General features: G+C 41.3%; 1 pseudogene; it reads left to right on the forward strand.

Moving 5' to 3' along the window:
• Window positions 1–548: 548 nt before the first annotated feature.
• Window positions 549–18,893, forward strand: LOC137162682 (uncharacterized; annotated as a pseudogene).
• Window positions 18,894–25,015: the final 6,122 nt, after the last annotated feature.

Raw genomic sequence — 25,015 nt, forward strand, 5'->3', positions numbered from 1 at the left:
TCTGGGAACTCCTCGGAGCCATCAGCGGAGGGCAGCTTCTCTAGGCCAGAGGATTCCAGGGGGTCCTCTGGCACAACGGGTTCAGGCAGCTCCCATAGGTCCGTGGTGATGGGCAGCTCCTCTAGGTCGAGGCTGACCTCAGGGGGTTTCTCCCAGTCAGCACTCTCTGGTAGCTCTTCCCAGTCCCTAGAGCCCAGCGGCCTGGGCAGCCCTTGGAGGCTCCAGTCAGTGGGGTGTTTGCACTGCACAGCCATGGGGCCTGGGTCAGGCCTTGGGGAAGGCACATCCTTTTCCTGCAGCAGTTTCCTCCTGACAGAGCTGCTAGGCTGGCCATTTGTACTTCCCCTTCCTGGCCTGGCTCCGCCCTGCTGCTCCCAGGGTATTTGCTCTCAGGGTATTTGACCCTGATCTGCCCAACAGGGGCGTCGTTACCTTTCCTCGGGCCCAGGCTCCGAGGAAGGCCACAGCACCTTGATACAGGGAGTCATAAATCATGGTTTCTCTAATAAACCAATATAATCTACCTTGACCAGTGTTTAGCATGATTTATGTCCCCTGAAAAAAGTGCAAAAGAAAGAGGTTGTAAGCTACAAAGTACTCAGTACATAAGAGGTAAGAAGCTAAAAAGCAGACTCCTGCCCATAAATTAGGGCTTGTAACAACCCTCTAGGAACTGAGCCAGTCTGTGCATAGAGCTGGAAAGCTAGCTGCAGTTGCACACACTGCAGGTGCACCCCTTGTGGCTGGGTGTGGTGTAGCATCTTATCATCTAGCACCCCTTGCCAACAGCTGCTCTGGCGCTGGGGAGGTCTCTCTTCTCATGAATCTGCTTTCCTGCCAGGTCACTTTAGAGTCTCTCTCCTTCCAGAGTTGCCGTGTGCCACATGGACAGTGACCTACAAAATACTGGTCATCAATCTGCCATCTTCCACCCCACCCAGACTCCTCTTCCACCCCACACTTCTACCATAGTAGCAGCCCCAGGGCTTCTTCCTGGAGTCTGTTAACCCAGCCCAAAAGCAAAACACAAATGTCCATAAAAGCAACATCTCGCTTTTTTTCCAGGCATGAAATTTAAAACCATCCTATGTCTCCCCCCTGCTGCAACTTTCCATTCTTCCTCAGACTGTTGACTTTCAGGGACTACCCTCCTTAAATCTTGCCCCATTTGAATCCTCAACTCCAGTCCCTCCCAAGGCTTTCTGCCTGTGGGGTGGCCTTCTCTCAGACCCACTTCAAGAGTGCCCTTTCCCCCTGCTCCATCTTCCATCAAGTCCAGGGTGAAAACTCCCTCCTGAACTTCCTCTGTGCTCTGTTACCCTGAGAAATGGGAAGAAACCTGTAGTCTTTCTCCCTGTAGCCCTTTTCTACTCTGGGCTTCCTCCCTTTATAGAAATCACCCACATCCTCCGCCAGCTGAGACTCATCTTTAACTCAGCCAAGCCCATGCCTCCAAGTGCTGCCACATGTGTGTATTGGTCTCTCTGGCCCACATTAACCATTCCACCACCTGTGTGGGTTAAACACAACATCACACACCTCTGTAAACAGTTCTCTTAAAAAAGAGCAATATAGTTTTAGAAACATGGATCTTCTCATTTTATTACCCCAAACGTGATGAAATCTGGTGGCAATGGTCAGTCTAGAAAGAGACACAATAAAGAAGAGTGTGTGATTAACATGCAAACAAAGCAGCACCCCGAAACAGAGGAAACAGGCAGCACGGAGGAACTTGTAACACTGAAAAGGCTGCCAGCCATTCATTGCCATGTTTGCAGCTGTGCCAGCAGATCAATGACCAGTTCCATTCCAGCCAGATTGACTGGAACACAGAAGCCATGTCTATGCTAGAAAGGCTACAGCTGTAGCTGCACCACTGTAGTGCTGTCGCTTAGACCAGTGTTTCCCAACCAATGTGCCATCAGGCCTGAGCAGGTGTGCCATGGAATTTTTTGAAAAACTACTTGAAGAGTTCTGGATTGGCTCATGAATGTCATGAGCTCATTTGGAGATGATAGGGTGATATGCCTGAAAACAATTAAAGGTATCAGGGTGTGCCATGGAAGAGAAAAGGTTGGGAACCACTGGTTTAGACACTCGCTAGAGCAACAAAAGGGGTTCTTCCATTGCTGTAGTAAACCCACTTCTCTGAGTGGCAGTAACTAGGTTGATGGAAGAATTCTTCTGTTGACCTAGCAGTGTCTACACTGGGGTTTAGTTAGGCTTAACTACATTGCACAGAGTGTGAATTTTATCAGCTAAGCTGATCTAACTTTGTAGGGTAGATCAGCTGCGATAAACAGAATTATTAGACTGCAGAAATGTGACTAGGTGTGGTTATGTACAATAAAACCATTTGGAGCCAGTGAGAAAATACAGATGGTCAATAAGAAATCCACTAAAACAAGAGGTTGCTTGGAACTTATTGTTCCTTGTTTGCCCAAAGGACTACCACACACTGCTGGACAGCAGGGCAATGTAAACCATGGATTTGATCTTAGCACAACACCAGAATATCCTTTATTTGAGAGAGGAGAGATATCAGTCACCGTGCACCCTGTCCAGCATTCTAACAGGATACAAGGACATAAGGCAAAGAGATGGACACCTAGAAGGCAAGCTGGAGTTAGAAATACATCCCCACATGCAGCCCAGGAAACGACTGAAATGCAGAGTTTCATTACCTCTGGTGAAGTCACTGAAGAAGAATCTGGCAAGCTTACAAAGAGGCATCATTACACCCATAGAAACTAACATGAGTGGATAAGCTGCCTAGCTGTGGTGAGAAAAGCAACAGGTAAACTGAGGATGTGCATGGATCCCAAATCATTGGAAAAAAGTCACTAGCCATTGCCAATGATTGAGGACATTGAATTATCCAGGTATTGAATTATTCACTGCCTGTGATGTCAAGAATGGGTTCTCGTGTATTGAGCTAGATGAGCCATCCAGCCACCTGACAACCTTTGTCACACCTTTTGGCAGGTGCCATGAATACAAATGTCTATGGGCACCAGCCCCACCCCAGAAGTGTTCCGGTGTAAATTGAACTTGGCACCTCAAAGTGTAGTTGGTAACATTCTTATTGCAGTGGAAGGAGATGTTAAGGCAGAGGCAATCCAAAACCTTGATAGCAAGCTATGACAACTCCTAAGCAGGTGCTGGGAGTGGAATATTAGGCTGAATGCAGACAAGCTGAAAGGGAGAACTGAAGTCCTCTACTCTGGACATTTGCTGACTTCTGAGGGATTTGGTGGCACACTGAGAGACTTTTTGAGTGCCATTAAGGAAATGCCCAGACCAAAGGGAGTGCAATTGGATGACCAATGATCTTTCCAGATTCTGTTCCCACCTCTTAGAAGCCTGTGAACCCTTGAGACCATTAACATATAATGATTCAGCCTGGGAATGATTCAAAATGACTGTTTTTAAAAATAAACTAATTGTAGTTTCAAAACGGTTGAAATGGAAACAAAACACATTTTGATAATTTCAATATTTCAAATGACTCGCACAGCCCCTCCCTCCCACCGATTTTTGTTTTGGGCAGTTTCTTTAGCTTCGAAATTTTTTGTGAATTTGATTTTTTTGTCCCTTTTGCGATGAGAAAATGTTTCCCACCCAGCTCTAATAATCAGCTCCATTAAGAAAGGAATAGAGCAAATGGGATACCAAGCACCATTTTAAAAGACAGTGATTCTTTTACTCACATTCATTTTACAATCTGAATTTCTTTTAAGACACTGAGTAACCAGTTGAATGTAATTTCTCTCTTTAGCACAATACTTAAGTTGTACTAAGAAACTGTACAAAGTAGACCTGGAAATTTTTGATTTTATAAATGCTGCTGAAGAAGCCAGAGTGTTGCTTAACACATGAGTGGAAAGCCAGACAAATGGTAAGGACAGGCCAGATATTGGCTTGTATTTCTTTTGTGTTACCATCATTGATTAGAATGCTGAAGTGTGATGAAACTTCAAAATCAGGAAGAGAAAGGGTTTCCTCCTGTAGTGGACATTCATGATACAATGACACTGCATATTAAATAGCTTTAAGGGGGAAGTGGCATGGTTAAGATCTGGGATCCAAACTAAAGGAAGAACTAAAATATTCATGATTCCTTTAGAAATATGGACCTGTTAACTCCCATTTTATTTTCTTTTTTTCTGGAAGTTCGGGAGAAGACAGGAAGTGTGGTGAAAATTGTGACAGCTGGGCCATGGGGATGGTCAGATGGCAATGGCAACTGTAGAAGGATAAATCAGAGGGTTGAGGATAGTGGGAAGGACAGAGAGTTGTAACAGAGATAAAGGAGACACATGGAAGCAGGAGAAAACAGGTCCACTATCTGGGATTTTTCCCCACCAGCTTCCTCTATTCCTCCACCAGAGCACCACCTTCTTCTCATCCTCCCTCTTCTCCACCAGTCTATTCCTTTTCCTCACTCCTAAAACACTTACCACTTAGGAAGGAACAATCAATTGCACAAATACAAAATGGAAAATGACTGCCTAGAAAGGAGTACTGGTCAGCTGACCCAGATGAGGGTGGTCTAACCTAGTGGCCAGAGTGGGCAGCAGGCCTAGTGACCGGGATCAGAGCCACAGTCAGTCGTCAGGAGCCAAAGCCCAAGGTAAAACCAGAAGACAGAAACAGTGTACCAGAGCCAAGGGTCGAGCTAAAGTCTGTGGTTAGGAGCCAGACCCAAGGGTCAAACCCGAGATCAGGAAATGGAGCGAGCGGGGTAGCAGTTAGTTATTGACACAACAGAAAGGGAATCCCCACCCAAAAAAGCTTACGATCTGCGGTCTTCCATGGATCTAGGTCTGCGTGGACTAAGTTTTGTGTCTATGTAGTGCTCATGGCAGGATCAGAGTTGAGAGGGCAGAAAAAGACAAATATACTGAGGAATCTAGGGAAATCAGATTTGTAACCTACCTTTTTTGAGTGACTGTGTAAATTAGAAGGATGGTTAATTACTTATATGGGATAGTGATAATTTCTGGGATAACAGAGCTGTCAGCTAATACTTAGAACTCCTTGTCAGTTTTACTGGGTACAATATAATCAGATATTCATAGATTATAAATCCAGAAGGGACCACAGTGATCATGGAGTCTGACCTCCTGTATAACATGGGCTATAGGACTTGCCTGAATTAATCATTATATCCCTCATTTTATTTCAGAAATATCATGCCAGTGGTACAGATTTAATAGGTTTGTATTAACTAACCCACCAGGCTCCAGCAATCTGATTAGAATTCTAACTACCATTCTTTATAAAGATGGAAACGGGGCCACAACAGCAATGCAAACTCTGAGATGAAAGATCATAGCTTCAAAAAATCCACAAAAAACAAAAACCAATCAACGAAATCACTATACTTAATTTAGCAAATTGTCAAAATAACACATATTATGGTATTTTCTTCCCTTATTCTCTGCTAAAGATCTGATCAAAAATGTGCTTAGTCCAGGCTCTGTGGTGACGTCTACTGCGCTGGTCTTAGTTAATGCCTTTTACTTCAAAGGAAAGTGGGAGAAGGAATTTAAGTAAGAAGACACCAAAGAAATGCCTTTGAATCGGGCATGATACATGAATACACCTATTACTTTCAATAGATTTACCTATCATATTGTAGGCTCCAAAAAGACCACAGTCTAGAAACTATACCAGATCCAGTTTTACTTCAGATTTATTCAGGTCATCTTTCTCTCAATGCATTGTAGTCCTCATAGGGAACTTTCCTATTAACTACATTCCTAATACTATGTCCTACCAATATAAATGTGCATCCAAGAAAAATGAGACCAAAGGATCTCTCAGAAAGAGTCTTGTTCTAAGATATTATTCAGTTAGTTTTAAGCAGACGTATGGGCTTGTGTTTTTAAAAACATGTTTTCTCACATTTATTTTTCAGCAAGTGAGCAAAGCTGTGCAGATGCTGCATCACATTGGTTAATTTAATTTGCCTGCATAGAGACAGAGAAGATCCAGATTCTGGAACTCCCAGATGCTAACAGACAAATGAGCATGATCATACTGCTAGCAAACGATGTCTCTGGCCTTGATGAGATAAAGTTCAGTCAGTCCCTAGAAGTTACCTCAAGAGAGTCTTTAATGGAATATAACTTGTTCATTATAATGTCTTCCATAGACAAGGTATCCTGAAACAATTCACAAAGTACAGATTTGGACTTTGGCAATGTGATAGCTGTGTAGGCAAATAAGGAGGCTTACATGAGGTCAGCAATCACAAGGGCTAAGCATTCGGTGTTAGCATCTGTTTGATTGGAACGAGTCCTATCTAGCACAGAAAGGGTTCTTCATAACAAAGCAATTGTTGTCCATGTGCCTTGGCTTTCAAGAGGTCTAATTTCCTACATGACTGTATACTGACATACAGTAAGGCTGGTCAAACAATATATATTGGCTTTACTATATGCTATTGTAGTTTTTAAGTTAAGTTTGATGATGCACTGTATTCATTTCATTCAATAGGTTAACAAAGAGCAAATGCCACTGTACTGCATATGTTGAAAGTCTGTGTTGGCAAATGCACATTTATGATGGAGTTTTCACACAAAATGTTATCTCTCAACAATTATCTTTCAAGCTGTTCACAAGCTGAAGTACAGAAATTAGTCCACAAACAAAGTAATAAGGATCATGCTGTGACATACCAGGGTATAATCCAGACCAATGAGTAGCTGTTTCACCCCTACTCTGTCACCCTGGGTGCCCTTACTGCATTAGCCACCAACCTGGACTGCTCACAAACAGCCTCTAGCATGTAAGTCACTCCCAGCCATGCCTGAGTGTGCTGCAGCCAGCCAGCCACACCTTGGCTCTTACCGACTTTAAGGATTACCACAGGGCGATCTCAGCACACTACCAGTCCCAGATTTTCCCCTAGAAACAAATGTTCTGTAGTGCCCAGCTCTCTTCTGGACAGCACATGTTTATTAAATACGTGATTCCTTTAAGGGAATAATATCCACACAACTTGTTACCGCAAATGGAGTTACCCAGACACTTCAACTTGTACAAACGGGCTATATAAAACAATACAACAACAAGCTTCCTAACTACAAAGGGAGAGATTTTATACGAGTACAAATAATGAGACATAAAAGCCAGAAACAGTTACAAGAAAAATAAAGACAAAATGCTTACTGGTGCCTAATTTAACAAACTATATTGAATTCAAAGCAAAGTTTTCTCACCATACGTTTTCAGCAGTCTTACTGACCAAAGGTTTTAGGCCAGGACCCCTCTTCCAGAGTGCAGCGGCTGCCTCCTTTGTCTTTTCAGGTGCAGAGAATACAATGGGCAAGGAGAAAGAGAGAGAGAGAGGGTGGCTGCCCCTTCTTTTTATAGTCCTGTCCCCCCTTTGAGAAGCATTTCCAGCTGGGAGCTAGGCAACAAGCAGTCTATGTGGAAGAGAACTCCATGCTGTTTCTTTGCTAAAATGTAGATTTTTTTTTGCCCCCTGCCCCCTTTCCTGCCAAAGAATGGCCACTTAGCAGGTAATGGTCCATCAGCCTTCTTTAACTGGCTGAAGCATCAGCTTGCTCTTTGTCTCTCAGGAACTGGTTTGGCCACTCCTCAGACTTATCTGGAAAACATACTTTTAGTTATGATTTCAGCTTATGTTCATACTTATGATATTGCTCTGGGCACTTTGCCATGATATTATTGATCAGCAAGTTTTGAGTTTTTAAATGATACCTCACAAGACATACATTGTACAAAGATTTTTACAATAGTGTGTAGCATGTGAACACAGGGACATATTCTGTCACAGAGGCTGTGTTGCGACATAAAAAGAAAGATGCTTTTAGTTAAAAAAGAAGAAGAAGAAGAAGAAGATAGACCAACTTATTAATTCTGCACTGCCATGTGGAGAGTTGAGTTCTATTGCAAACAGATTATGGGTCTCAAAGGACCAAATCTATTAGGGTAACAGAGATAAAATGATGTAAGTGAGGGCATAGTTTAATTCATCAAATCCCATGGCTTCTCTTACATAGGGGCTGAATAAGCATCTAAGAAAAATACTTGACATGCATAACTCAGAAGTACTGCTGTGTGGTTATTAAGGAGCAGATCTGGACACATGGCAGATTACAATTACTAAATTTAGTAATTTACGTCCAGATTAGTGAAAGACAGCTTTCAACATAGATGCATTCATTAGCTGCCTTCCCTCAGTTGGTTCAGTTTTTTGCAGCTTTTGATCCATATTTGCATGATTCTGATATCCCTGTTTTTGTCTTGATAGCCTGAAAGTACAATCACCTTTGAGAAATTAACCATGTGGACCAGTTCTACTAACATGAAAAAGAGAGAAGTGCAAGTATACCTACCCCGGATGAAGTTGGAGGAGCAACAGAGTCTCAAATCAATTTTAACAGCTTTGGATATGGCTGACCAATTTACTCATGCAACTGATCCCTCTGGCATATCTACAGAAGGGGGCCCGAATGTATCAGAATTAATCCATCAGTCCTATGTCTATATTAATGAAGAGGGCACTGAGGCAGCAGGTGCCACTGGAGCGGTTATCGTAAAAACCTCTTACATACCTCCTGTAGTGCTTCATGCTGATCATCCTTTCTTCTGCTTCATACATCACAAAAAATCCAACATATTTCTTTTCTTTGGAAGACTCTCCTCCCCTTAATAAAGAAACAATTAATTAACACTGAGGGCATCAACATATTGGTAGTTTCATTATGAACAGCAACTGGATATATAGTGCTGTATTTCCTTTCTGTTTCTTTTCTCAGCACATTAATTGTATTTTGACTGCTCTTTGTCAGTAACCAAGAGCAGTGGCAGGAACTGACTGCACCAGATCTGGATATTCAGCTGATCTCATCTACAAATCATAGCATTTATCTGTATTTTTTTAGGAATCTTTCTGGTCTGTCTATTTCACTCCTGCTCTCCTCCCATTATTAGCTGAACTACAGAATAATAGTGTGACTATCAGCAGAGTGAACACTTAAGGCTGAGACGGTTCTTGCTGTTTATTTCCTTTAGGGCTGGATTTTCACTTGCTTGGTCTGAGCCCCAAGAGGACTTGTATTTTTTGAAAATTTAAACAGACTCCACCCAGCGTATTGAGAGTTGCTTAAGTAACAAAAATACTGACACTGATTCAATCTGCATGCTTAGGAACAGCACTGGATCAGAGCTTCAGGATGAATCTAAAGCCATGTCAGATGTGTAATTTAAAAGGGAAGGAAGTAAATAGAAAAAGCAGAGAGGGCGTTGAAGGGACTTATTTTTGCAGGTAACAAAGAAGCTGAATACAGAATTCTACAAAACAAAGAAAGGAACCTTGGTATTACTAACCGTATTTGTACAGCAGTTTTTGTTACAAGTTGTAAGCACTTTTGGCCCGGGGCTGTCTGGTCCTATACGTATGAATAGATCCTGACTGGGGCCTCTGGGTGTTAGCACAACAAAAAAAGTTCTGGCTTGCACTGTTTAAAGAGATTTGAATGGGAACACTTTGCACTGCTAGTGGCTGTGTCTATTTCAACTGAGATTGTTGGACTCTCTTAGCAATGTATTAAACACAAAGCCACTTTCCTTGGCCCAGCGAGCAGACTAACCGGCAGCTTCTCCACTTGTACTCTACACACGTCTGTTAGACGTTTGGAAATCTTTCAGTGCTCACTTGAGTTAGCAAATGAAAATTACATTAAATGCTAGTCATTTTAAAGAGTCCTGCGTTGCAGTGATGCTCTACCCTGCTGGTAGGTGTTTCCGCAGGGAAGCATTCAACCCAGAAATACTATTTTCTGTACAAAGTGACATTTTTTGAACCAATCCATTTTCACTGTATCCTGCCACAACAATTATCCAATGAAGGAGCCAAGAAAAATGGACACACTGTCCACGTATTTCTTTCCCTTAATAAATCCCAGTTATTCCAGCTCTATATCTAATAGTAGCAGTCACAGTGAAGTGTCAGTAATGTTTTAGTCCAAAGCTCTTATAATAAGAGCTATAACTGAGGCTAGATGACTGAAAGACACATTATCATTTCCAAGAATTACTATTAAGGGAATAATTGATGAGCCATCTCAGCCTCAGACAGATGATTACCCTATCACAAATTTTGGCAAAGAAATCTAAACTGAAAAGTAGGCTGCCCATACAATAACAATTTGTGCTTAAAAGGAATTCTTGCCCCCACTTCTGGAACTATCAGGGAAAGAAAACAAAAATGAAGCAGCCTAGAATCAACATTTTGCCAGGGCCAAACAGGACTTGAACCGCAACATTTTCCATTTTAACTTTAAAATATGCAATTTTTGAGAGAGCTGAGAGTATGAGAAATTTTCATCGCCCTAAATTAAGGAGAATAGTGTTGAGACATCTAATGTCTTGTAAAATTTTAGGAAATGACTTGTGCAACACTTTGAATAACTAGTTTGGCTACTTAAATTAATTGTACTGATTTAGCCTCCTAAACGTTTTTAATAGGATTAAAAGGACAGTGTGTGATAGCACTTGCCACAGTCAGGATGTGTTGTCTGAGCACTACTGCAGTACAATTAAACAGAAAACACTCCTTGTTCCAAGTTGTTACATATAAACAGGAAAGTTCCCATAACCTAGCACTGAGACTCAGACTGAAGTATCCGGAAAAGTCATATCTGTGATAAACCAAGTCAGCCACTAGAGGTCAGGCTCTGAACAGGTGCTAAAATTAACCAAAACTGTTCCTCTCCAAATCCACCTTCTTTAGCCCATTTAATCATCTGTTCATCCCAAACTCTATTAGACCATCTTTCAAACACCCTAAAATTGGGAATTTGATTGGATTAGCATTAGTCCACTGCACAGACAGGAGCAAACTGTAAATTCTGCTCTAGCTCTGGGTTTGGACAAAATATTGGTGAAAATTGCATTCCATCTGTCCAGGGGAATAGAATGCCAGATACTGTCTATATTTAAACCTCTCCAGCTATTCAAGTTCCAGATATCAGTTTAGGTGTACAATATGATTTCCTCTAGTCTTGTTGGGGTAAGAGTTTGGGAGGAAGGCTATGCACATGGCTCACCAGACACACAATATATTCTGGAGATTTTACTGATGCAAATGGCTTGTATTTAGAACTGTTCTTATTTCATATATTTACAAATAAAACCACAGGTTATTCAAAATTTCACACCTTGTATACTGAAAGAGAACTCAATGCTTTCCAAAATACAGGGACAAGTAAATAAAGCTGGCAATGAGTTTTCCATTGATTTTCAGTGTATTTTCAAACAGCATTAGTGTATTTGTAGAGAATAGTCACGTTAAGGCAAAAAAAACAATATTTAATGTAGACAGGGCCAATATGTTATGTTTTCCATCTTTGATTTACTCACTGTCTTTTATAACTGAAGCTAGAAAGAGAACTGGCTAATGAGTTGTTTTCCAAGCGGAGTAGCAGAGAAGTGACGGAGAAAGCTATAGCAGACATGCATCCACCGGGGATCAAGTTGGAAGCAGGTATTATTTCAATCCACTTTGATCTGTACATGAATGAAAGATGCTTTCAATCCACACCAAGCTGATTTTACAAGACACTGCCATTGGATCTTTTATGGTGCCATATTGGTCTGGTGCCAACACACAATTTGTAGCAGAACACTTATCTCTCTTTTTTATGAAGCATAACAAGACCAAGACCACCCTTTTCTTTAGCAGACCTCTGTGCCCCTTAAGAAGTGTAACTTGCTGTTACCAAACAGGATCTTGCAGAAGCATGAAAGTATCACGAGGTTATTTTCTTGAATGTCTAAATACTTTTTCTTCACTTTCCTATATCTTGGTCAATAGGAGATTCAGAAACAGCAGACAGGGCAAGTGACCCTATTACATTTAAAGAGAAAAAGGTATTACTGTCCTAATGTATTTTGCGTGGACCTGATATTGGTAGTAGTGAATTTCAACTTCAATTCTCAACAGTAATGTGCTAATTTTTTCTTCCAATGACTGCTTTAAACTGCAGCTTTTCTAGATTTTTGTAGTTGTTCTCTACAGTAAAAACAGGCTTCATTTGAAAAATACATCTCAGCAGCAAAGTAATTAAATGTAGAAACAACCCCCTCATCACGATTCCACTGACATAACGCACAGGCAGGACTAGAAAGAGGATTTTAATGAAGACTAGAAACAAATCTCTACACTAGCTGAATAAGCATTTACATTGTATCCATCTTTATCTGACCAACAACTGACAAACTGTCGCTGTGCATTCTCTGTCCTATATGCCCAAAGATTCACACCTTTGAAAAAATTTCAGGTTTGGGACAAATTCTGGCACCTCAAGTTCTCTGATACAACGGATATTTATATATGTCTTTAACCTTACACAGGTGAACAGTCCCATTGAATTCAATTCAGTGGCACTACTCATCTGCATGAAATTAAGCACGTGTTTGCAGGATTGGGGCCTTACTCTGACTCTGTAAGAAAGTTACTACTTGGAGTGAGTTAGGGTCCAAGAATCTGACCCAACTGTCTGTTGAGGACCCAATTATTCAAACACTTATGTGTCTGAGTAATTTTATTCATGTGAGTAACATTACTTATAAGAGCAGGAAAGAACTAGGCCTGAATTTGAATTTTCAAAGTACCAACATTTCTGAGTTACCCTCACACAGATCTTTGAAAGTAGAAATCCTCTCAGATTCAAAAGAGCCAAAGATATTTACTTAATTTTTAGAAAAATGACAAGAAAAGTCACCTTTTGACAGAGACTAAGCATGGAAAACTTCAGTTCAATGTCTGAATGCTTCAGAAAGATGTTTGTCTCAAAACAGAGGATTAGTGTTAGTTTTGCAACTTTAATTATATCAGACAATGAGGCCACATAGGACTGTTGTTATCTCTCCTGCCCACTAGAGAGTTTAGGAGAGGATTCCTGACTGAGCCCCTTTTAAAATGAACATCTGACTCTTACCATGTGAACACAATAAGAGTGGCAGCCTTGAGAATTGCTTGGCATCCGCCCGACAACTGGTGAATTTGCCAATGTCTAGCCAAGATAATTAGGGGGTAATTGCGGGGGGTTGGAGAGGTTCTTGCTTCCTACATTTTGATTCTCCCACAAACCACTTGTTACAGCTCTAATGGCAATAATGCCTTCCTGACTTTTTGGTTTCTTTGAAGTCCACAAGAGAGGCTACTGTGAGTGCCAGTAAATTCAAACCACTGCTTGGAAAATGGAAGAGCAGACTCCTGACATAGGAATGTAGCTCAAATAATGCTTCGTTATTTGCTTCATGCTACATATTCCTAGTTTGTCTCACCACACACACTTTGCTAGTGTGTGCCTTTTCTCTGTGCTCCCTTCCCCCTGCCACGATATTTTTAAAAATAAAGACGCCGTTACAGTAAGCTAAAGTAATGTAGACTGAAGGGCTCACCGTTTTTGTGAAGTGAGATGGGCACCATTTCTGACTGGTCCTACGAATGCCATGCTCCAAAAAGCCTGTCCTAACCTGATTTCAAGTTCTTCTTTTTATGAACTATCCATTTGATTATCATGTATTTATAAATATGAGCAAAAGATCCATCCAGAGCTAGAAATCAGCTGAAACAGTCCACAGCATCAGCACTCAGTGCAATTCTTCTGCTGATGCCCAAGTAACCCAATGACGCAAGGGGAGAGGATGGTATTGAGGTCCAGCTTCTCTGAGGGCTCCAACATGGAAATTAGATTTCATTAAGACCATTAAAAACTCCTCATAATTCATACTTCACTCTATGGGTGAGTTAAAAAAAAAAAGTATACTGTTGATTCCAAGACAAACTATTAAAACAGTTGATGTGACTTAGCAAACAATTAGCAATGCAGAAGCTCAAAAAGAGATGTGTAAAGAAATGGCTGATATCAGGAAAATGGTGGATGTGACAATAAAACGGAGGTTCTGGACATTATAGAATCTGAAAATAACTAGCATATAGAGGTACGTGTTGATGAATTTGGAAGAGCTTGCAGAGCCCATTGGGCTGAATCAAAAGAAAATGAGCCACCCAGAGCTCCAATCACTAGATTCCTGTTGTCACAGGTTTGCTGCTCTCTGCGGATAGACTAAGCACAGAGCCTCTGGCCTGGAGCAGGTGAACCTAATCCAGCTAATTAAAGAGGGCTGGGTTACACCTGGGTCTATAAAACACTGCTAGTAGGCAGCTCTGGGGGGTGGGGGAGGATGGATGGAGGCAAACTGAGCCCTGAGCAGCAAAGGCCACAGAGGAATGGAGCTAACTCATATGGTGAGTTCCTCAAGCAAGGGGCAGATCAGGGAAGAAACCCTGTGGCTGCTTCTCCAAGGCGGGGAGGAAAGCTGGCTGAGGCAAAGAAACAGTCAGTAGCTGAAGTGTCAGAGACCCCTGGGAGGGTGACCCTGAAGCCTGGGGACCGGGTACTGACTAAAGATTGTGTTCTGGTTGTTTAAATGTTTTCATAAAAGAATAAATCTCCTCGACTGGGATAGGGGGTGGTAGCGTACATTTGGAGACAGGGTGCAGTGGTGGTGCAGTGACACCTGATACTTCAGAGAAAATAACTTGTCGAGCAAGGAGCTAGAAAAATGGAGAAACTGCAATATAGTAATGGTACACAAGTCTTTGGGTAGTCCCAAAGCAGTCTGGAAGCATTCCATAAAAGAAGAAAATGGAGTGAACGCCCACACACTTTTAACAAAGAACCTCCTTGAACTGGGCGGTACCTTGAACGTTCACATTTCCGTAAGAGGAAGAGAGAAGACACTTTAATATGTCCCAAGAACTGAAAAGCCTTCCGGCTCTGCAGAATCAGCATGCAGCTCCTACATAGTCCATAAAGGACGTAAAGCTCCTTTGACTGTTTGTCAGATGTGCAAAAGGGAAAATAAGTGTGTTTCATCATTGCATGTTTCCATGAATATACGGGTTTGTTCAGAAGTGTAAACAGAGTTGGGTTATTTTTTACTAAGAATGGGCAGAGGGAAGGAGGTGAGGGATAGGGGAGGATGTTCCATATTTGAAGACGAGGCATGAAGAATGCCCAGCCCCAGCTGGAGCAGCTGTACTGACCACCACATCGTCAATGTGGCACAGTGCAAGAAGCCACCTCAGGAACGCGTCTGCCTCTCCCATACTGGGCTGATATTTCAGTGTCTATTAAGCTGTTAATTTATTTCTCCCCATATAAACCAGAAGTGCTTTCTAATACCCATAAACAGGGAAGGAGGCCAGATGGTAAGCACACATTAATGTGAGCTGGAATTGTTCACATTCTGTCCTAGAAAAATATAGTGAAGATACAGCGCCGTGAAGGAGGGGGCACAAGTTGACGGAGCAGGGTGCCGGGGTAAAGAGAAGGTAGGGAAGCCAGGGGTAGGGGGTATTCTCTCTGTGTCTCTGTCTCTCTCTGTGAAATCTGGGAAATACCAGCTGTTTGTTGCAATTTGGTTCATTCAAAATGGCAAAAACTTTTGAAAACCAAATGCCCTTAAAAGAGCCTCCCCGCTCAGGGATTCCCGGGAGGCTGCAGGGAAGTTTTGGGGCTGGCTCCCACTCACCAGCCTCAGTGCTTGCTGCCCAGGTGCCCCTGCACACGCAGCCCCAGGGGGGATGGGGGGCCCGGGAGCAAGGGACAGAGAGCAGATTGGGACCAAGCACAGCCCCGCAGGGAGAGGGAGCAGCAAAGCTCTCGGATCAGCACAGCTGGAGGAGGGATGACCCCCAACATCCCAGTGGCCGGGAGCCAGCTCCCACCTATCAGCTTTGCTCTCTTCTCCAGGCAAGGTCCACACAGCAGCAGAGAGTAGCTGGAGCAGGAAATGGGAACACACTCAGCCAGGTAGTAATGACACTTCCAGCCGCTGTGGTGGCAGCCTGTTCCTCAGCCTCTGGGAACTCTGGGATACAACAGGAGGACTTCTGGGACCTGAGTCATGCCAGAGGCATGTGCACACAGGAAACCAATAGGGCTCAGACTCTAGGTTCCAGCTTAACATGGTCTGGGATCCTTCAGATCTGCAGGATCCTGGACCTTATGTCTGAGCCCTAGGTTAGCACATTTGCAGTGTGGGAGAGGGAAAGGGGGGTTTGGCTTGAGCCTAGATTCAGACCCAGGCTTAAATTGCAGAATAGACATATCCTCAGTGTCAAACTGAGACACTGAAGTATCAGTAACCGAGTAACACAGGCAAGAAAATTTAACCTTAATTTTTAACTATATTGTTTTAACCTGATCCTTTAAAAGTGACAGTTGTCCTCCTTTGCCTTGTTGCAGAACACAACTAAGCCAGTGTAGATGATGTACCAGAGAGGGAAATTTAATTGGAGCTACATAAAAACAAGGGGCACGCACATCGTTCAGCTCCCATATGTCCATAATGACCTCAGGATGCTCTTACTGCTACCGGATGACATCAGTGATGACACCACTGGCCTAGCAATGGTAAAGAAATTAAAACCCTGATCATATTAAAAAGGGGAATTCAATTGTTTTTAATACCCTAGATGTTCACATGGCTGCTGTCTGATGGTAATTCAGGCAACAATCTTGTATTAGGAACTGGTGAAAAAATCTGGCTGAGGAAAAAATAACGACAGACCCAAAACATTGTCCAACACTCAGAGAACCTGAACCTTTTAGAAAATTAACAAGATTTTCATGGTCCTGACACCTATGCACTTCTTGCTGTCATCTAGTCCTAGATTCAGAAGCCTCAAAATCCTGAAAGAAAGGCAAAACCGGAGACTGCTGGAATCCTTGGCAAAAGCCAGGATAGATGGGAATACTTCATACTAAACAATCGCTACATATTTGAAGGTTTGCCCAGCAGGTATCTGTAAGGACACCGGAACCTGCAGTGCCAATGTACTGATCCTGCCGTCCTTACTCAGGCAGAACTCCCATTAACTTTAATTGGAGTTTTGCTGGGGGAAAGCGGGGCAGAAACTCTTCTGGATCAGTTGCAAGAAGAAAGGATGATGGAAATGCCATCAGCTTCATTGTTATTTTCCAGCTCCCCTCTTGAAGAAATCCTAGATGGCTTGGTTTTCACATGCGTTTTCATATGATAAATATTTTAAATAAGGGAAAATGTCACTTAGAACAACTCAGCTAACATAGTGACTATGTATAAGTGCAATTAATTAACACACAGACTTTTCTGGTATGTTGAATTTGGATCAGCTAGAATGCCAAAAGCTGAGCAGCTACAACAATAAAGTAATTGGGTTACTATCACATAAACAGAACTCTGTTGTTATACTGCTACAAATATTTAACACTGAAAGTATTTACTATATGGGGTCAGGAAGAAATTTCCCTCCAGATTAGCTTGGCACAGACCCTGGTAGTTTTCACCTTCCTCTGCAATATGAGACCTGGTTCCCTTACAGTAAATGTTGGGTTCTCTGTAACTTTAAATCAAGATTTGAGGACTTAATTAACTCAGCCAGAGGTTATGGGCCTACTGAAGGAGTGGGTGGGTATGATTCCGTGGCCTGCGATGTGCAGGATGTCAGACCAGATGACCATGATCATCAGTTCTGGCTTTAAAGACAGTTTGAAATCTTCCCATTACTGCACTAACCCGCTGTATGAAAACACACTGCTTTACAGTGGAAGAAGAGAGCTGTAAACTAGTAAGAAGCTTTTCAGTAATCGTCATTGCATTTATAAACCAGCTCTACAGTTCCTGCATTTAGGATTATGAAGGACATCAAGGTTTAGGAAGTTTCACTTTCAATGTGTAATTTTTGATTCTCTCTTTTTTAACTAACTGTAGCTAGAAAGAGACTTGACGTATGAGAAATTATCCCAATGGACCAGCTCAGAAATGATGGAGAAACCTGAAGTGGACGTGTATCTGCCCAGGATCAAAATGGAAGAGAGTTATGACCTCAAATCTACTATGAGCAGCATGGGGATGCGAGATGCCTTCAGTTCGGACCGAGCTGATTTCAGAGGGATATCTGAGAAAAACGATCTGGTTTTGAACCATGTTTTTCACAAGTGCTTTGTGGAGATCAACGAGGAAGGCACTGAGGCTGCAGCTGCCACTGCAGCTTCCATGACATCACGAAGTCTCCTTTCTGCCATTCAGTTTGCAGCAGATCACCCTTTCCTCTTCTTCATCAGGCATAATAAAACTAAGACCATCCTCTTCTTTGGCAGATTCTGCTCCCCGTAAAAACTCAGATTTCTGTTACTAAAGAGGATCTTGCAGCAGCAGGACTGTACCACAAAGACATCGCCTCGAGTGTCTAAATAGCTTGCATCATTTGTCTTCACTTTCCTATGTTATTGGCCAACCTTTATAGATTTGGGAACAACAAATAGTGCAAATTGCCAAGAAGTCTGCTCTTGTAATCATGTGGTTAGAGGACAATATTGGGCGATGACAGTCAAATGCTCCATAGAAATGCACTGGTTGCTTTTTAAAATGACTGTCTGTAAATTCTTATTACAAATACAAAGCAGAAAAACAAGTTAGATATAGAGAAAAACATCTCAGGAATAAAACAACGACCTGTGCTGCAGGGATACGATAGTACACAAGCAGAGCTAATCTTCAGCAGATGCAGATTGGAACACCTCCACTGAAGACAATGGAGTTAGGCCAGTTACACCAGATGAGGATCTGACACACAGTCTCATGAATTTACTGACTTAACATAGGCTGGGCTAGCAGTGCAATAAAACAATTTTGAATGTAAATGTTTTGTAATCTTTACATTTCCACTGGCACTTTTTTCTTGTTTGCAGACTGCTTGCAAGTCTTCTGTTTCCTCTGCAAGGAACATACCAATGGGCAAATGTCGTACGAAAAACAACTGTGTAAAATATAAGAAATAAAATACATTTTTCTTAGCACCGTCTTCTTTGTAATAATTTTACTTTCAGCCGGCATCATACTGGGGACTAATTCTCCACAGCCTTCCTCTAGTTTTATGATGGAATAACCTCACTGAAATCAATGGAGTCCCACTGGTGAAAAACAGGGCAATGGAGAATTAGGCCCTATTTATCCATAACTATCTTGCAGTATTTCTATGCAGAACTCATATCATCATACATTTTGCTGTTGGCGCTGTTTGTTCTAATTCAGCAATCAGTTACAGTGGAATAAAATACAAGTAGCACAGAGCTTTCAGAGCGGTTTCCTGCCTCTTCTGGGGATGCTCCTAACTCCTTGAATTCAGGGTAAAGATTAAATAAACTGGGTACACTAGTGAACCTCCAGGTACATTCAAAATATTCCCACCTACCTGCAAGCACTTTGGAAGTCAACACTACTAGGAAGCAGCACACACCTCTCTTCTGGGTTCTGCTTCCTGAATGGGAAAAGAACAAACTTGAAATGACATTACATCAGACTTGGTTTATTTCATTATTCTCACTATGACTGCACAAACATTTCCTCTAAATACTGTCCTGTTGAATATAACATGATAAAGCTGAATGCTAAAATGTAACCCCAAAGTCGTCTCTATTATGGTATATGTCTACACAGACATACTTTCAAGAAAAGCACTCCTTCATACAGTTAATAGGCTTGGATTTTCAAAATAGAAAGCCAGCCTATGCAGGGTGAGGGTACCTGTGCAGTTAAGAATTCTTTTTCTGCTATCTCTGAGAGCAGGAACTCCTGGCTGAATAGGGGCTATTAATTTTCATGCTGGGTCTCAGCATGAAGCAAAAAGAAACCTTTATATTTTAAAAAATGTTTCAACCCCTCAGCCACCAGTTTCCTGAGTATGGATCATTTTTTGCACCAAGGGGTGTTCTTTAGTCCAGCCTTTAAAATAAATTAGCCCTCATCCTTCAGTACACACAGCAACCACTAACTGCATTGAGTCAGAGAAAAACTTCCAACATGGGAGTATTTTAGTGTTCATTCCACACATTCTTTGACAGGCCCATTTTGAGGGTCTTACATTCTCAACTTAAACATCTAGTATTGATCACTGCTGGAGACCGAATACCAGGCTCGCTTGGACTGTTTGTCTGATCTGGCATGGCAGTCTTTATATTCCTAACTGTTTTCAATGAGGATGGTGGAGTCCCAGGGCCTAATTGATCCCTGCATTACTCCAGTCTTACACAGATATGCCTTATAGATGTCAATTGAAATTTATGGAGTGACAGTGGTTTAAAACTGCAATAATGAAGTGGCGAATCAGGCCACACAATACACCCATCCAGAAGAGAGACAGACATTTGTGTTGCTTGGTGTAAATTAAACACTAACTGCACTAATTTTAAACAAAAGTCTCACCACCGCCAAAAAGAGAGTTGCAATGGACAACATAACCTGCCATTCTTACAGTAGGTCACTTTGTGGTATTTTTCTTATCCTTGTACCTAAAATATCAGCTCTATAAGAACATTGTATTCATCTTCTAACTCTCTAAGATTGCTGTTTAAAATACATACGATGTGTCAATCTTCAGGTCAAAGTTTACAACAAAAAGTTCTGGAAACTGGTGGGAGGAAGGTGTAGGTATAGGTAGGAAAACATAGGGCACTAGGAGTGGAGAATGCAGGCTAGAAGGAAAGAGAGCTGCAATCTTTTTTTAATTTCTAAACTTATTTATTGTCAAACAAAGATACGGCATGTCAACAACTGGGGCAAATATTACAACAGAAAGTTCTAGAAACTGGTGGGGAGCAGGGGTGAACCTAGGTGGTGAAACATACAGGGCTGTAAGAGTGGAGGATGTAGGCCAGAAGGAAGCACAACTGTTTTATATTTCTAAACGTCTTTGTTGCCTAACAAACAGACCCAGAACCTGACCGAGGACACAAGTAATTTCTTCTCTCTCTCAGGAATCTGAGGTAATGTAGATATTTGTATAGACATAGTGAGCTGTCTTTGTAACTTCTTCTGAATTAGTTAAACTCTCCCCAACAGGGCAGATTAAATGATAATATCCATATCATGCAGGAAAATAATGCTAGCACATTTTCATCCTAAATTTAGTTTAGAGTTCAGTTCTAAGAAAACAGAGTGCAAGTATGATATGCTTTCAGAGTTTTAAGAAAAGAAGCTGATGTGGGGCAAGATGAATCAAAGGAAGAAATATCTGGAGTAGATGACAATCCTATTCCTTAAAATCTTGATTTACATAAATAAGGATAAATCTCTGCATGCGATAGTTCTTGCTGTGAGATGGCACAACACTGCAAATTTAGTGGGCCAAGGACTAACCTGTTGTTCCTCTGAGGGGGAAGGAAAAAAAGATTTTTAGTTTGCCACCTTTAAGTTAGTTTTCTCATAACAAAAGACTCTATGACTTAGTATGTGTTTGGATACTCCATAACGAACCATGTTGACAGCCAGGGAAACTGAAGTGGCTAAGGTCCGAGAGCCAGATGATCACAGGTATTTAGGCAAGTAAAGATGCAGATTGGTGCCTACTGGGATTTTCAAAAGCAGCTAAATAGGTTAGGTGCCTAAATTCTATTGTAATCAATCTTTAAATAATAATAAAGAACATGCATGTTGTGTGTCATACTAGTACAATTGTACTGTACATATTTACAGCACAGATTATAGATTAGATATTGTAAGGGAGTCTGGAAGCGTTGTCACCTAAATACATTTTCCAGTTTCTGAGGAAAATTAGATTGTCATGATACAGAGAAAATAAGACAAGCTAAGGACAAAGGTAAAATCCTAGCCTCACTAAAGTCAACTGGAGTTTTGTGGTTGATTTCAACTGAGCCAGGATTTCACCCCAAGGGTCCTTTAAATCAATTGGACCACTAGAAGAGTAAGGCACTACTAAATTTCAGTCCATATATTGGAATCTGACCCCCTAGTATTTACTTGGTCCTTAATCTGGAAAATCTTTCACCATCTCCAATAGGAGTTTTGACAGTGCAAATTCTGAATAAAGACAAACTAAGTTCTTTTCACGATAGTACTGAATTCCATATTGATGTACAACATGTTAGTAGGAAATGAAAGCCATTGTAAGTCCATTTGGCAGATCATTAGCAGAGGAGAAGAACACTAAACTAGAAAATTCAAAAGCTCCCACAAACCAAAGACAGCAGGAAACCACAACTAAATTGCTGTTATCCTAAAGAGCTAATGTTTTACAGCTATAAATATGGAGAGAAGACTATAGCTGGGTTTAAAGAATTAATTAATAAATCCAATTACAATTACCAGGTGACACACAATATCCATGTGGTGAATGAAACGCATGTCATGCAGCTAATCTATGGGTCTTTGCAGCCCTGTGCTTCCTATAACAGATATCTGGGTAGTAAGGAAGTGGGGAGGACTGAAGAAGAAAACGGTAGTTAACTAGTACATTGTGGAATGGTCCTTTTTGTCCCACAAAAGCAAAAATCAAGAACTACTGCAAGAATCAAAACCAAATGTGAATTCAATGGACCACCTTATTTGAATAAAATTATGCACGTTCCCTTTTCCTTAGCCGCACTCTGTTCATTCCTCATGGCTACCTTGTCCCTATGGCTGTGAAGGATCCCTCTATGGAGGAGGATTATCAAAGGGGCTGAATCCACCAGATTTAGGGCAACTTTGTGTTGGAGGATCTGTGCAAATATACAGCAAAGGGTACAAGCTGACTCACAGTTTCTTATATTTGCTGGAGTCACCACACTTTATACAAGAACAATAATTACTCTTTATGTCTGACAAAAGTTATTCTATGGATTACATTCTAATTAGTTATGCAAGTTACCTTTAAGCAACCATTTGGACATAATAAATAATAATTTTGGAAAAATGATAATGCCAGTGTGTGTTGCAAATGCTTTATATTCCAACACCTTGCAAGACACCACGCTTCAAACTTAATCTTTGATGACCAGGTAAGCATTTCTTCCATATAAATGTCATGTTTTTGTTATGCTATGATTGGTGAAGGGCATTTCCTTTCCCTAGAACCAATCCATTTTAGGATTTTACAGACTAATCCAGCTGTGCAGAATTTTACATCTGCAGAGAATCATGTGCTAAAGGTGCAAGGCTGCAGCTGGAGTCTATTCCTGACACTACTACTAAATTCCCGTGTGACTGGGGGCAAGTCACTCTGGAAAAATTGTCAAATGTGGGTGCCAAAAGGCAATCATTTAAACCCAGATTTAGGGACCTAAATAAATAACCTGATTTTCAGAAGGGCTGATCCCCAGAGATTCTGTTGGTTTAAGGTAAATTACGATGCATTTATATCAGTGTAAGAGCAAAATTTGTCTTGCAGAGTTTACATGAAATGTTGTATGTGTTGTAACTTTAAAAAGCATCTCACATTACTACATAGAATCATAAACTTTGTGAAACATATTATTTGCCAGATTTTGATGAGCAGGAAAATAAATTTTCTATAACAAAGCATTTTGCATTAAAATAATACACAAATTTTCTTCTCAACCTCAGAGGTCAGTAAATTTGTATATTTTTGAAAAGAGTCTGAGATGAAAACAAAATATTTAAGTAAGAAAATCATACAAATGAAGGACTGAAAGGGACTTGACCAGGCCATCAAGTCCAGTCTTATGTACTGAGGCAGGATTTAGTATTATCTAAATCATCAGGTGGTTGTCTAACCTGTTTTTAAAAACTCCTACTGGGATGGGGTGTCAATCCATGATCTCTTCCACCTTCCATTTTGCTATGATGCTGAGAAAACTTTCCCAGACCTGAAGAAGATGTCTGGGTGGCTTGAAAGCCTGTCTCTTTCACCAGCAGATGTTGGTCCAATAAAAAATGATACCTCACCCACCTTGTTCCTCTAATACCCTTGAAGTTAGGAAGTTTTTCCTAATGTCAAATCTAAATCTCCCTTGCTGCGACTTAAGCTCATTATTTCTTGTCCTGTCCTCAGTGGCTAACAATTTATCACTCTCCTCATTATGACAACTTTCTACGTACTTCTACGTCCCCCCTCTACCCCCCCAGTCTTCTCTTCTTTAGACTAAACAAATCCAACTTTTTCAATCTTTCCTTGTAGTTCATGTTTTCTAGACCTTTAATATTTTTTTTCTGCTCTTCTCTGGACTTTCTCCAATTTGCCCACATCTGTCCCAAAGTGTGCTGCCCTGTACTCGACACAATTCTCCAGTTGGGGCCTTCTCAGTGCTGAGTAGAGTGGCAAAATTATTTCTCATGTCTTGCTTACAGAATGAAAGGTATTGTTGTATAACACAATTTCAGAGGAACAGTGAAGTAGAATTTGGAAGGGGAAAGCCGCTAGATCATCCACTTTCATAATAAAGAATCTCATATCAGAGGAGGAGGTCCCACATTCAAGTCCCTGCCAAAATAACTATTTAATTAATACAAAGTGGAACAGCTTCACTGAGAGTGACCCACTCCGGACTGCCTGACAGCCTAGTTGCGGTGGCATTCTCCTGAGAGGTGAGAGATTCAAATTCAACTCACTGTTCCAAATCAGGTAGATGGGGGGAACTGAACGTGGGTCTCCCACACCCAAGATGAATGTCTTAACTTAACTATATCTTGGTGCAAAAGAGAGCCTAAAAGTGGCCCTGATCACATACAATAAAATAACAGAGCACTCAATAATCCCCCTCAGAAGGCCTGATTCTGAATTCATACTGCTGTAAATCATGAGTAACTCCCCTGAAATCAGATGCGGAGATGCAGCAGCATGTTTCATTGCTCCAAGAAACTAAGCTGGTAGTTTTTACTCCTTGTAGTGTTGTAGAATAGCCACAGAAGTGGAAGAAATTGGAGATGAGGCTACTTTCTCAATGGAAATTCTTCTTCTAAAAGCCTGTATCCCATTCTTCCCAAGACTTATGGGTAAGCAACTCAAGATTATCCCCACCCCATTATATAGGTGGTTGCTCCACCCTGAGGCTAGACGTGTGTGTATAACTAGCAAGAAAGTCACCAAAACCTTCTGATGCAGTAAGAGCTTGAGAAAAGAGATGGTTGAACTCTATTGATTTGTTTATATTTTTTCCTGAGGCAGCTTTTCATTTCCACA

Source organism: Emydura macquarii, unplaced genomic scaffold, assembly GCF_026122565.2.
Source record: "Emydura macquarii macquarii isolate MOO-44397 ecotype Brisbane River unplaced genomic scaffold, CSIRO-AGI_Emac_v2 contig_2452, whole genome shotgun sequence".
In the NCBI taxonomy this organism is placed as follows: domain Eukaryota; kingdom Metazoa; phylum Chordata; order Testudines; family Chelidae; genus Emydura; species Emydura macquarii.